Source organism: Nipponia nippon, unplaced genomic scaffold (assembly GCF_047370975.1).
Source record: "Nipponia nippon isolate SJK-2023a ecotype South Korea unplaced genomic scaffold, ASM4737097v1 scaffold_1, whole genome shotgun sequence".
In the NCBI taxonomy this organism is placed as follows: Eukaryota; Metazoa; Chordata; class Aves; order Pelecaniformes; family Threskiornithidae; genus Nipponia; species Nipponia nippon.
In genome coordinates, this window is record NW_028262290.1 from 135,911,566 (window position 1) to 135,927,027 (window position 15,462).

Below are 15,462 nucleotides of genomic sequence, written 5' to 3' on the forward strand. Positions count from 1 at the left end.
GTATACTGTTCTTAATCCAGATGTTTACCTTTACTGCTTTAAAGGTTGTTTGTCTCCTAAGGCTCTTTGTATTGATGCTTGATTATATCTTACCTGCATCTTTTGTTCCCGCTAACCCCAGTTAGACGACAGTGAGAACTGCAAGTATTTTGCCATCATAATCATCATCATAAATCATAGGCCATAAGATCTGCCTTGTGTTTAGACGAATCAGCTTTTTTATTGACTGTCTTCCATAATTAATAGCACTTTACTTTGTAAATCAAATTAGCCCACTTTTTCTATAAAGATTTAGCGTGAGATCATTTTTTAAAACACTAGATGACCTTGACAAAAACAAGGGATCAATAACGTGTTGATTAGCAGTTTATTTTCTGTAATATTGGATGTTTCCCTTGTTGTTAGTTTTTCCTGTTGCAAGACTTGTAGAGGTCGAAGGTCATTGATACCTCCTGGTAATGCTGTTTTCCATAAATAGTTGATTCTACTCTTGTCTAACACTGATGGATTCACTTAGGCATATGTGTAGATTTTGCTAATGTGTCTTTTAATCTACATTTTTTAAATTACAAGATTCTGGGGCTGCTTGTCAGCTATTTTGCCAGAAATAAATACAGTTTTGGTTTTAATGGGAGAGAACTTAAGTTCTGACTGTTCCCTGAGATTTACTTCAGTGTTGCCATGGCTAAAAACTGTGCCAATCTCTAGAAAAACATGTAGTGTGGTGGTAAAAGCAACAGACTTCGAGGTGTAGATTCAGCCTTCTTAAGAACAGACTTTCCAGCTGTTATTAATTCTTCTATGTCTTAATTCCTCATTTATAAATAAGAGCAATAAAATTATAATTCCTCATTTATAAATAAGAGCAATATAATATAAGGGAAGTCAAGGTACATTCAGATTGTAAGGGCCTCAGTTAAAATGGTGATGAAGAGCAATAGGATACTGTAGGATACTGGAATATCGAAGGTAGACTTAAGTACCTGCTCTAGTTAATGAGAGACTAGCAATTCTATCAGGGAGAAAATGGCAATACTGAGACATTTGTTCTTGTCTCAAGCAGGTATTAAGCATCCATACTTTTCATTGAATGAAAAGACTCATAAAGCAAATCTAGAATATTCCTGACATTTTTCAGTCAGATTCTTAGGCTTTTAATTTCAATGTTAAATTCAATAAAAGTTCCTCCAGCTGTGTTCTCCCACATTATTTTCAGAAGTTTTCAGTATATGCCTGGAGTGGGAGCTCCAGGACATAAGAGATGTTTGCAGGGCCAGTGACCCTACCAACACAGAGCACAGTGCCTTTCCCAACTCCTGCATAAACATCAGCAGCCCTCACTCAAGGATGAACGCAGAAGGCCCAGTCCAGTTCCTTCTCTCTAGCTGATCAGGACTGATGTTTTTTAGTGGCATATACGCAGGCCCTTACCCTCTTGATTCACAGTCCTGCTCATATAGTCACAGAGCCATCAAATATTATCCTGGACTTCAGGTCTCTCCCATGTCCATGCCCAGATCCTAGGGTCAATTGTGAGGCAACCAGGTTGCAGTCTGGCCTTGAAAATCTGAGAGGATGGAGACTGCACAACCTCTCTAGGTAAACTGTTCTGGTGCCTTCATGCCTTCTGGTGCCTTCAGGTGTCTTTGGTGAAAAAAAATTCGTATGTCCTATCAGATCGTCTCTTATTTCAATTTATGCCCTCTGTTTCTTTCTGCCACGATACACCATTGTAAAGAGCCTGGCTTAGTCGTGTAGGAACCAGCAGGCTCTTATTTGTTCCCCAAATTGTGAACCAAGCCCAGCTCCCTCAGCCTCTCCTCATAGGACAAATGCACCAGCCCCAACCACCTTGGTGGCCTCTGCTGGATGTGCTGAACTTGTTCTCCTTTGATGGTAGGATTACCTGTGCTCTATTCTTCACTGATGAGGTTACTTGGTTCCTCTGCCTTTCATTACTCCTTTACCAGGTCTTTGTGTTTACTTTGATCAGCCTTCAGTCCGATAACCTAAACCAGAAGTCCTTGTGCCAGAAGCCCATCGTCGATCGAACTTGACATGTAGTGTCCCAGAGAGAATATGAGGGCAGGACACTGCATTACATTCAGCAGAGGCCTTAATGCCAAAGGAAACCGTGCTAAAAGTCATATTCCCAGCTATGAAAACTTCTTTAGTCACTTGAAAGCAGAAGTCTGCCACATGACCTGCACAAACACCTTTTTCTCAGTTACATGACATGAGCTTGGGAATTTCTTTCAAAAGAGGAATGTTAGAAAATTAAGAAGTCTCTCAAGTTCAACAGCTGTCTGCCTGCTCCCAAGTGCTGACTGTCTCAAAGGAGTTGTAGTTTACGTGCTTTTGTCCCATTTTTCCCCCATGGTTGAATCACCTATCCTGGCTGCATCTCTCACAGTGCCTTTAGGCTGTCAAGATGCATTGTGCGAGTCTAGCTGGAGGGGTGACTGTCCTGCCAGCACCTAGAGCACCTGCCCTCGGAGCTCACTGCTTGTCTTCCTAGAATAAATTCCACTCTCTCACAGTCTTTAAGCACAGCAAAGGAAAACAGGAGTGTCTTGAAGTTGGGCTCCCTATAAGGGCTTTGCACTAGGGAAAGTCTGTTTACCTCAACTTTAAAATCATTTCCATGAGGAAGAGTTGTTGCCACTGCTTCTGATAATTGTTAGCACTTGTAATGCTTCTGTTTTGTTGATGCCATGGTGCTTTATGTACGTTGGTGAGACTGCTCATTTTCTCTTTTATCTGTAACACGAAACTTCTGCTCATATATTGATCAACTGAGAATGGTGATCAGCTCTGAATATTCAATCACTTACTTAAACTCTTAACTATGGGTAACTTTGGGTATCCCTTTACACCTCATCAGCAAAGCTCTGAAAAGAACTTGGTTTCCTGAGTCCCAGCATTGGGGTAAAACATTCTGCTCTAGACCCGAGAGACAGCAGGAGCAAATGAGTGAAGAAATAAGAGATTGTTTATATAGAGCTCATTTTCTTAACATAATCACATTTTAAAATAACCAAATTGATTTATTTTTTTTAATTTGCTCTCTGGCTAAAACCAAAGGAGAAGAAGTTTTACAAACATATGCATTATGCAAAGTAAAGAACACTGCTAAAATCAGACTTTCAAGAGTGCATTAGGTTAATGCCTTGAAAGGTAAAGACTGAGATCCTGATCCAATTGAAACTGGTGTGAATTTTACTTTTGAGTTAGCAGGTTCAGATTTCATTCTAGATACAAGATGTTGGGGTGTAAGTTCCCTTACCAGCTATTAGGGTATGAGAGTGTTACAAATGCCTAAAATAATTATCAAATTATGCAGTTTGTGAAGAGTATTTAGTTCCTGCACAAAGCTGTTGTTAAATAGGACTGAGATAAGAATATAAAACTGAACACAGACGATATAATTATTTCAAGGAAATATCTAAAGGTTTTAGTTTCTTTAACAGCATTTAGGTTTCAGCATTTTTTAATGTAACAGGAGATTAGAAGTATATTGATTGGAAGGAGCCTGTAATATGCTACATGAAAGCCAAAACTCATTTTATGTATATTCTGTTTCTAGTACTTTCTTATAAGCGTGTTATGCAAACTAGAAGTGTATTGCCTATACAGGCTAATCCATAGTTATAATTACTTTTATATATTTTAATGTCCAAAATATTTATACAGAATTAAGTAGTTATTTCTTACAGTATAATGTAATGTCTTTGTAAGAGAGCTATAAGAAAACATTACTAGCAAAATTTTCATCTTATAAAAATTGGAAGAGTGGTAAATAATAATTAAGAAAGGTCAATAATACCATTGTCTGGATAATTTGGTCTATGTATTTTTTAAAATGGCTATATGGAGGGTCAAACATTTGGATATCACAAATGTAGATCATGTGTGGACAATGGAGAACTTTATTTTAGAGAACACTGACTCTGGAAAGGACTAAATGGTCATGCCTGATAATAAACTGAACAGGAGCTTTTGAGGGTGGTTCTGTGGCTCGGAGAACGGATACGATCTTCGGCTTTATGAGCAGGGGTATGACACATATATAGGAAGGCGATTCTTTAAACTTTATGTGCTGTTCATGAGACCATTGCTGTGATGATGTATGCATTTTTAGTGTCCAGCCTTTAAAAAGAACATTCAAAATGGAAAAGGTTTCTCAAAAAGCTGCAAAAATTGTTAAAAGTTGGGAAAAAGCCACCAAACAGTTGAATCTTAATCATACATCATAAAAAGGAGAAGATTAAATTATGAGATGATCATAGCAAGTATCTGCATGAAATGTCATTTAATTGTAAAAAGTTGTTTGGTTTAGTAGATGAAAGTATTACAAGGCACAGAAGCTGCAAGTAGGTAGATTTGATGTAGGAATGAAGAATAGAAATGCTCACCAGTAGGCATAATGGACTGGTGAAAGAATTGTCGCACAAGTCATTCCCACCACAGTTCCCTGAGAACAAACATAACAAGGAGAACACTATCCCACAATAAGAACACCAAAAGCAAACAAATACCCCCTCCCAGAATATCAATCACATCACTAGTTTCCTACAGTGATGTGAACCCCCAAGTCCTATGGAAAAGTAGAGGAGAGATTTATTTTTGATTTACATCTTGCATACCAAAAGAGAAAGGACAAGAACCATTTTTGTGAAGTATTTTGGAAGGACACCTTTTGTGATGCCTTTTCAGGCGCTCCATTCTGTGGCTTTGATTTCTTTGACTTGTCTTTTCACCAGACCTCATTCTCTGCCAAACATTAGTGACATTCAGAAGACTTTAAGGCTCCTTTTTTAAGGTGTATGAGCATTATTTCACACAACGTTAATAGATATTTTCAAAGTGACATGTACGTAGGAACTTAAGTTCTATTGATTTTCATTACATGCGGAGTGATCTAAAAAAACTTCATCAAACCGAGTGAATTGCTTTAGGGACAGAGCAAAGTTGTGAGAGAGAACATCGGGGGGAACTCTGGGTGCTCTCTAGCTGTCACCTAGTGGTGATCCCAGTACCAACAGCAGCTCACCAGAGACTAAAGCTGCATTTTGGGAATTGCCACTGTCATAAAGTTCCATTTGTCCTTCTGTACAGCATTGCTGTTTGTACTTAACCTCTGAATTTAGATGATTCATTATAAGGATCAATTTCTTAATCATTATTTAGGACTCTGTCAACTCTCCTTTTGAGTTGAGGACTGTTTGTCACTCACCTAAATGTGGATGCAATCCAGATAAGCAGTTCTGAAAGAAAAAAGAATGGTTACTTATTATAGAAACTATTGCTCTTCAAACCACTTGCCTGAATAGAACCATAGCCCCCATCCTTTTCCTGTTTCATTCTTCCTAATAATTCTTGAATTAGAGAAAAGAATGTGTGGCAGTGTGGCAGTTGTGGCTGTGACTTTTATGTATATTTGTGTAACCCCTCTGAGGGCTGAGTGTGAGGCTGTAGATAAAATGCAGCACATTCCTGAGCAGACAGCAGTCTTCATGTGCCTAATTTACAATATGGATCTAGTCACAGCAACTAGTAAGTAGTAAGTGGTGGGTTTTTTTAAATGCTCAGAGTATCTAGAGAATAGTTACTAGGTATTTTTTTTAAATGTTCAGTGGATGCTAAAGTTGTAGAAATAATGTTTTGTTTGTCATGCTGTGATGGACTGTATTCCTTTATATGTATGTACACAATAAAACGGAGTGCTCAGAGCAGAGACTGTAGCTCTCCCTGGCTGAGAGCACAGCACAGATTCTGTGATCTGAGAGTACAGCCTTTTAAAACTTCAGTGTTCAAAAACGAGCGCGCTTTCTTGTGCAATCCTAGGTAGAGGGAGGGAAAATCATTTTAGTCCAGCAAACATCTGGTAGCTCAGGAATGAAAAAAAAGTACTGATTGGTTCCGACAGCTGCCTGCTTTGCAGTGGTATTTAACCAGAAATATTTGAAACAGATTGATATGAATAATGAAAGATTGCATGATGTATGACAGAAATAAACTTCACCACAATTTAACTCATTAACGAAGAAACAATGTTACGTATATAAGAAAAATCCTTATTTGTTGTTTACCTCATTTGTGATATTTCATTTTTAATAACCTGACAACAAATAATATTTTTATAATAATTTTCTCCGTCAGGTATTGCAAGTATTTCACTGTGAAATAGGTTGAATGGGATGTCATTGTCCTTTAACTTTAACAAGTGCTGCTGATGGATGTGGTCCATTTAAATGTACAACAGAGAGCTGAACTAGATAACGAACTTATTATTACTCTCTGAGGATTACAGGTTAGTCCCAAAGGAGTGCAGTAAGCTAGAGAAAATCGATATCTACTGGCTAAACAATAGCCAGAAGGCTGACTGGAGATATTGATTTACTTTCTAGGCCATTTAGACCTTAATGGTGGAGAAAAGCTGAAGTGCTGTTTACTTTTCTGCCAGAATCGACCAAACAACCAGTCCATTTTTTACAGACTTTTGATTGATTTCACTTAGAGGAATTAGAGGTGATTTATTTTTAAGCTGAAAGCAACTCGTAAATATCTCCCACTACACAGGTTCCCTGAGAGTAAATGTTAAGTGGAAATACTTACTGAGATACTTTGCTGCAAATCAATGTGAGCAGGTAATACTCCTTGGTAGGAATGGTCAGGTGTTGGACACCTTTCTCAAGAGTGGTCAAGCCTCCAGTCGTACTGCGTGAGACACAGCACTTTTCAAAGTCCCAACTTTTGCGAACAGGTATGATTGCTTGGCTGAATTTGTGCCAGCTGTACCCTGCTGACTTAGAAAAGGGCCACGGCTGTGAGAGCGTAAGTGGTGCTCAAGGTCAGTAGCGAGCAGCTTTAATATTTGATGGATGAAAACAGTAATTTATCACGTGACAATTGCCCATGATACTTCATACTCACAGCAAATATCTAGCTGTAAGGAACAACTCAGAGAAGAAGCAGGCTAACGTTTTGGAATGAAGCATTTTCAAAATTAGACACTTTAAAAAATGCGCCTGAGCGTACTGCCACATATAGAGACATAGCTAAAGAAAACATATTATGTTCATTATTTCCTAGAGATAACCTGTCTGGAAAATGATTTAGGTTTATACAAAAGACTGTCAGGTGTATTAGGGCTGTGAATGTAAAAGATGGGTTACTAAAATCAAAGGAAAAAATTCTTTGGCATATTCTCATGGAACTCACAAAAGTAGAGCTGGTATGTTAATAATATTCCTATGCAGAGATGAAGCCACAATTTTATATTAATTACAAACACGTAGTTTATAATCACTACTTAGGAAAATTCTGCGGGAACATTTTTTTTTGAAAGATAAGACCTTTTTTCAGAAAGCATTGCATAGTTCTGCCTTGACATAATAGTCTCTGTTGTCTACTGAAAAAAGTGCTGTTTTCACTAAACAGGCTTGGCTTTTTCCCTCCTCTCCAGCCCCTTCCCTGAAGGGAGTTGTACTTGGTTAATGTGCTGCTTATATCTTAACACAGAAACATGTACCTGTTACCTGAAAACTATAATTACAGTCAGCTCTAGAGCTCACACAAGAATGTATAAATATGGATCTTTTCAATCTGAAAGTTATATTTCAAATCCTACGCCTGTCTTATGCCACCTCTCCTACCAGCTAAATCATTAATCCTATGCTGATACATTTGATTCAGCCTTGGCACCGTGCTACATAGCTGAGAACTGATGGGAAGAAGAAATATCCCAGTATTTTCCCTTTCTCTGGCCAAGCCCCTAAACAACAGAAAAATCTCATTACTGTGAGGTAAGAGTGACTAGGATTTGTTATATATTGTACAACGATAATCATTTTTACTGCCCCTTTGTACTTGTAGACTGATGCAGAGGAACTATAGAGAAGCTGAGAATTTCAGCATATACTTCATCCTAGTTCTTTAACAACATTAAAATGACAAATGATGAATTACTGTGGGTTCTCAATTGAAAAGCTGAAAAAGTTTGGTACACCCTATTTTTCTAAAGCATGTATTTTGTAGTCAGCATGCTAAGCTTTCACTTAAGAATTTAGTATATGCTGTTGTGAAGTCTCAAGCAGAAGATTTTGCAGACTCTTTCATATGTGGTTTCTCTGAGCTTTTTTGTTTGTTAAGATTTGGGTAAGTTCACTTGCCCTTTCTCAGCTGTAATATTGTATAACTATATTTTATGGTTTTTATTACTTTTCTTCAGCCCCAAAAAGTTTATGGCAGAATACATTTTGAAGACCTTTTTAGATGCTAGGATTATATACTTTAATATACCCTTAGATTTGTTTTTTTGAAAGAAAGCCAAGCCTGCAAGCTAAATTCTGTGAGCTTTATACAGCTATGAGTGTCAGTGGAAGTGTTACCTGCAGTTCTCATGTAACTACAGTGAGCCCTATGAAGCAGCATTTTATGTGCTAATAATTTGTATTTCCTTACTGATATGTTCACAGTTCACAAAAAGCTATGCATGTATGTTAACAAAAGATGTGCAGCTGATGTTTTCTGTATGTCAAATAACATGTCTAGATTAAAAAAAAATGTGCCCATTTAACATCAGGTTTGTCTGTTTTGTCTTTTTCTTGTTACTTTTTTAATTCAATCTATAGAATGATTGAACTGGAACAAATGATAGATTAGATATATTTTAACTTTCATTTAAGAGTGGCTTCATTTGGCTTAGTTAGAAAATTATTAACTTACCTAAAATTATGAAGTTTTATACTGAAACGGAGTCCCAATTCTGCAAGCATTGAAGTGCTTCATTTTGTCTGTATATATGACTTCGATTTCTTAGTTTACACCGTACACCAAACAATCTGGACTTGTTTGTTTAAGTTTATAAAACTGGTTAAGCTAGTGCAATTTTCAAGTCAGTCAGTCTTTGGAATCTTGCAAATCTGAAGAAATCAGATCAATGCCTCCAAATGACAGTATCTTCATTGACCATGTTTGATTTCCTTATCAAGTTTAAGTGCTAAAGTATTACTGACTTTAAAGCAAAGAATGATTGCTTCCATTTGTCTCAGCAGATGAAAAGCAGTGAGTAAGGATGAGGTTCAAAGAAATCTAAATCGGGGGGGGGGGGGGGGAGGTGTTGGTTTTTTTTTTTCCATGCAAGTGAAGTGCATTAGGAAAGAAAACAACAGCTGGTAGCATGGAGCTGTGAGAGATTTTAAAAAGCTGGGGTGAAGTAATGATTAGAAATGCAATATGGAGCTGTAGTATAAGAAGTAAAACTGAAGGCACTGAACAAGACAAATATAATTTAGGCAGAAGCACAGGTCTAATTACTAGGCTTACTTGATAGCTTAGAATTATCACCCATAAAGGTTGATTCCTCACCAATTCTCTGGCTGTAGAGAAGAATCCTACTAGACATTGGTGCTAAATTTACTGTTGCTGTAGCATATGATTATCCAAAAATTAGAAAGGCAGAAGATTTCTTGAAGTGATCTTTGTGTATATCCCTGTGAAAAGGGTCTATATCTACAGATGTCCCCAAATTGGAATGTATATAATCACCGGCACATTCCATAGAAGGCACATAGGGAACCACTTTATGGATTTATTTTAAGTATTCTTTTGAAAATATATCAATTTCTGCTTGATTGCATGTATTTTAAATTGTAATGGAGCACAGGGATTAAAAAATAAGTGTTCTCATTACAACATTCTAAAAAATGAAACAAATGACATGCCAGGTGCATAGCAGTTATTTGCTGATAATCCAGCAAGATTTTTGATGGAATGAGTCTTGGTCACATAGCTTTGTACAGAGGAGCAAAACCACTACAGTGTTCTCAGCTTTACTTTCTGCCTGGAAGCCTGCCTCATCCTTTTATTAGGTGCTGTTCAGTGTAGAAAGTTTCCTAAATTTGTATTTTGAAGGGTAAGGTGGTAAGTAGTTATATTAGTAGAATTTATTATTTATACAGCTATCATGTGCATTTTCAATGCTAAGTCCAGATTTCTACTAAGTAAAGATCTTCTGCCACACTAAAAATGCATTCTGAAGTCTCTGCACATTTACAGAACCGCATTTTTAACCACAGCTGATGACTGTGTTCAGTTTTCAGGGGAAAAAAATGTTGCCTAAAAATATAGACTCACAAATATAGCATTAATTGTAATATTTTCAGGTTTCTAAAAAATCAGTGGCCTTTTAAAAACAAAACTCATCCCATCCTACCCCACAGAGTAGAAATGAATGTACTGTTATTTAATAATTGTGAACTTTTGTTTCACAAAGAGAATGAAGCTGGGCCCACGTGTTTCACCTGCCTGTTCTCTCCTGAATGGTCTGCACCTGAGAGCTGGCAGCTGTGCTGTATCCCTTCTGTAGGAAACGAGGAAGCACAGTGTCCATGCATTTCCTGGAGAGAATGATAGGTTATATGCCTATTTGAAAAATCCTACAAGATGAGACTAGAGAGGAAGGACAGCTAATGTTGCCTTTTGTATTTAAGGTGCTACAGGGAACACAGGTGGACTGGGTTCAGTTCCTGGCTTCTTCTGTGGTAAGTCACTAAAAGTCTTAGGTATAAGGATGCGTAGATGCCCTGTTCCACCTAAGTACTCTTAAGGGTATGTTATTTAAATTATTTTTTAGCAAGTAAAATGAGGAATAATGAGACTTCATTCATCTTGTAGGATTTGGGGGGAGGAGTGGGTCTTCGGTTTAGGTGTAAGTGTTTTGAAACAAGATGGGTTTTCAGTTTGCGATTAGACACCTCAATGTAGGCTTCTAAAGATGTCTGTGTACACATGGACTAGATGTCAGTGCTCTGTCTGTAGGCAGTGGAGATCTACTTTTTCCTCTCAATGAAGCCTGATGAGCAATTCTGCTTACTCAGGTCTGGTGAATCACACCTTCAGTTCCATTGAGTAGATGTCTTTTGTCTTCAATGGGAATACAACTGTGTAGTTCACAGGTAGACAAATGCATTGACATGGCTAAATATGTTGTTAAGCTGAATCTCAGGCAAGAGCTCTCATTCTTAGAAGTGGTCTTCTCATATGTGTGGAATCAGGAGGCAATGAAGCTTGAAAAGGGTGAGGCTTCCTAAACTCATAAACCTGCTCTTTCAGTAAAAAAAGAAACTTTAAAGTCCTGTGAATCCCAGTCAGACAGGCAGAGATGTTTAGTCCTGCCCCAGTCCTATCAAGCTTAAATATTTCTGAAGGAATCCTAAGGAGAAAAGATTTTGTCAAAGATTTTCTCCTACACAGAGTCTGATGTTTCTCCTGTGTGCTCACAGAAGAGCTGCTCATTGTTTCCCTTACAGCATTTGATTGCTTACTTTTTTTTTTTTTACTTCCTTAGTTTCCTCATTGTGTCCTACTTGGGAATGGTATAAAGCATGGTGTTTCAAGTATTTTAAGGGAATAGAAGGATTTTTTTGGCAAGAATTGAATAGCAGTATTGAGATACTTTGTTTTTTCAGTGGGAGTTAAAATATTGGGTAGAGAAAAAGATTATTTAATGACATATAATCACCTGCATTGCAGGGAAACAAAACTGGTTTATATGTTTGTTTGTTTTCTAAAACAGAGCTACAACTGTGCATGTGAAGCAGTCAATGAGGAGTTGCTCCTTGCAAACCTGTCCCTGAACCTCTGAACCACCTTAACAATGGTGTCATTAATTTAAGTACTACTCAGTGTCATATCTGCTTTTACATATCCACATTAGTAGTAAGGGGAAGGAAAATTGTTTTATTCGTCTGACATAATTTAAAGATGAAATGTGAAGGTCTATGACCTTGCTCTGAGATAGTAGGTCTATTATAATATATACAGTGAGGGGTTTTTTTTTTTGTTGTTTTTTTTTTTTTTAACAAAGCTTTGTTGGTTCTCTAGTACGACCAAGCCTGGTAAATGTGGAACTGTTTATAGGTTTATTTTTGTTCATGATAAAAAACCTCTTCAGATTAATGAGTCACTGGTGCCTCAGCATCTGCTCCCAAGACTGGGGAATTTGGGAAAGAAACTGAGGGGAAATATGAAGATAAAAATAAGTAAAATGTTAAGAGCAGAAATCTTCATGATGGGGAATGGACACAAGGAATTTAAGAAGTGTTACAGAAATGTTCATTTAGTGGAGCAAAATGAAAGACAAAATCACAGATGTAACGAAGATACTTTTTGAGTAAACGTTTTGAGAAAATAAACTGTATGGATTTTTGGTCCTACTAATAACTGCTGTTAAACCAGAATATATTCCAAAGCAAGTGTCAGTGTTCCTTATTTAAAACAGATACTTCTATTGCAGATGAGAAACAGTACCCTCTTACATGGAGGAATATCTTGTAAACTGTACCAGTCAGGTATCACACTGTTTTATAACAGCTGTTTTTTATACCAGGTGCTGTAGGTTAACCTCCTGTAATTTTTCTCAGTTGAGTGTGCCACTTTTCTGTAACTCTAGGAGAAATACATTATCTTTTTTTCTCATGAACATCCTGTTGCCTATTGGCACAGAACAGATGCAGCCTGAAGCACAGCTCAAAAGTCATCCAGTTCCTCCTGCATTATAGCACCTAGCATGTATTCTGCGGCTCTTAAAATTATTAGAGTGTAGTGTTTATATTTCAATATGGGCATTTTTATTTGTACTTTAGGATAAGATACTCTTCTGTATAGATGTAATAGGCTTCTCTCCGCCAGAGTCTGTAGTGTAAGGAGGGTATATGAGAAAGGCATCATAGTTAATCCAATGAGAACAGGTTTCGTAGCTAATTAGTGAAGAATGTGCGTTATGGATATGACTGTCATTCTGGGTTTGCTCATATTTTTTTCTGGTAGCCCTAGCAGAGGGAGCACTTCCAATCTGGCTACTCTTTCTCTCAAAAACCTAGACAAATTACATTCTGATCAGTAGCCCAACAAAATCAGAAAACAGTGCACAGACCTCCAGTGAATTTGTTGCACCTTTTGCCTGCAAATATACAGATAATAGATGATGTTTGGGAACATCAGCACCTGTCTGGAATGTGTGAACTGACTGGTACTGGTATTATCTGTACAAATATGTCAATCCAAATGAATAGCTGGAACCTGAGATAACAAGTGGTAATGGGTGGTGAGACATTTATTGAAGAGAAATAGATAATCCAGCAAAGATGGTAAGAGAAAATAGAAAATGTGCTTGGGACCAGAAACATAAGAACATAAACATACCCATTTGGTGTAAGCCAAAAGGTCTATCTAGCCAGGTGCTCTTTCTCTAGTGCTGTCTACCAGTGGGTCTAAAAAGAGAAGAATGGGGTAACGTGTAATATATTTCCATATTTGCATTACTTTTGTAATGTGGACTTGAGTGGTTATTTCTTTCATGAATCCCTCCAATCATTTTTGAACTGATGTAAACTTCTAGCATTCTGTTAGCATCTTATTTGCATGCTGTGTAAAGAAACCTTTTGTTTGTTGCATCTACTGCCTCCTAAGTCCTTGTCATCTGTCCTAGCTTTTTCTTGGGAGAGATGGTGAATAGTTGTACCTTGTTCACCCTCCCCATGGCATACATGACTTTAGAGAACTTTTATATCTCTCTCATTTATCACCTTTCTAGGCTGAAGAGTTCAAAAGATGTTCAACATTTTGATTGTTCCCACTTTCTTTCTCCATACTTTTCCAGTTCTATTATACTCCTTTCCCCCCCCCCCCCCTTCCCCCCACCCCATTTCCTCTTTGGGGAGAGGAAAACTGCACATAGTATTCAGCATCACAACACAATTCATGCAAATGCTATTAAGCACTGCTCCAACACTTCTTTCAGCTATTTTAAGCCCAAGACTTTGTCCCTGAGAACTCATCACTGTTTGTAAAATTAGGATTGTTTTTTATTTTCCTCGATGCATCACTTTACACTTATCCACATTAAATGTCATCTACATTTTTATACCCCACTCACTCAGTACTGCGAGGTCCTTTTGCAACTCTTTATGATTTGTGTTTAGTACTGCAAGTGATCAGAATGAACAAGGTGTCCAGGAGTGGGTTCTTGGATGGATGTGAGAGCACAGCTGAAGGCAGGAGTAGAACTGAGCAGGCAAGGGGGAAGGATGATAGTTACAGCTGGAACGAACTGCAGACAGTTCGGAGAAAATCAGGCAGAGAGCTGGAGAAGTGGGGCAGGCAGGTGGACAGTGGAGACTGCAGACCAGCTGCACACAGAAGTACAAGCTACAGTGGAAATTGGTACTATAAAGTATGAGAGAAAATGAAGTCAAATGCAGCTTTGCAGCAGCAGAACTAATAAATGTCAGGAAGAGAGGATCTCACAGTGTTACTTAATGTTATAAGCTTGTATGGGGTAGCTTTCCAACTATGGGTGGTATTGTATGATAATGTGAAAATTTTATTTATTGTGTAAAAACTGGAACTGTTCTTTTAGGATTTTAACTTTTTCTGCACTTATCTATTCAGTCTCTGCTTATGCTGTGTCCCATAAGAGATTAACACTTAGGTTTGCCATAAGTACAGTTGGTAATGGAAAAAGAAAAAATTGACAAAGATGTCTCTATTAAAATCATGCCAGTCACACATAAATCTCTTATGGATGTGCATCTCCACTGGCTATTTCCTTACCTTTGCGTATGATTCATTATAAAGCAGAACAGGAATTATATGATTGTTAAGACAGAAGTGGAAAGAAAAGAAGAACATTAGAAAAAGTCATACATTCTTATTAATATATATTATGTGCTGCAATGAAATCATTTTTACCCAAGTATAAAATTACCTAGATAATAGATTTATGAACAGTAAGAAAAGATGGAAAATATGTTGTCTCTTGAAAACTTCTGTGAGAGGGATAGGACTTGATAAAAATATTCTTTATATTGAATTGTACAAAGCATTAAAATATTTTTTAGCTACTGAAGTTTTATTTATTTTGTCACATATTTAGTATTTAATTAGCTAAAATCCAATGTATCAGCACACTTTATTAGCAGAAATACAAAGTACAATCACAGTGACACACAATCCGCTGTAAATTTTACTTCACTTGCTCTTGAATGTATGTCTCACAGGCTGGCACTCAATAAACCAAAAGCAGCAACTTTAGGTGCACCTTAAAAAAACTTCTCCACAACCTGAGAAAAATCAGATGGTAAAGGTTCCAGGCACTTTTATTCCCAGTTGCAGGAACAAACTTCCATAGCTGCTTCTGCTTCAGTTGTTCCTGGGTGCAGACTTTTTTTTTTATCCATGCATTGAGAACCAGCACTAGGGCTTCTATATTGGTGTTTTTTTAAATGCAATATGAAATTCCAAACTCTAATAAAACAGGACACAGCCACAGATTAACCTAAACAAGTTGGGTTGTTTTTTTCTTTTCCTTTTTAAAAAGGGGTAATTTTTCTCCCATGAATTTGGCTAGTCTTTTTTTTTTTTTTTTCTTCTTCTTTTTTCATATTGCTTCATACT

At 37.3% G+C, this 15,462-nt stretch overlaps 1 protein-coding gene across 11 annotated transcripts in view; it reads left to right on the forward strand.

Moving 5' to 3' along the window:
- Window positions 1-15,462, forward strand: part of DGKB (diacylglycerol kinase beta) — a 494,094-nt gene that overhangs the window by 388,650 nt on the left and 89,982 nt on the right. The window lies entirely within an intron of this gene.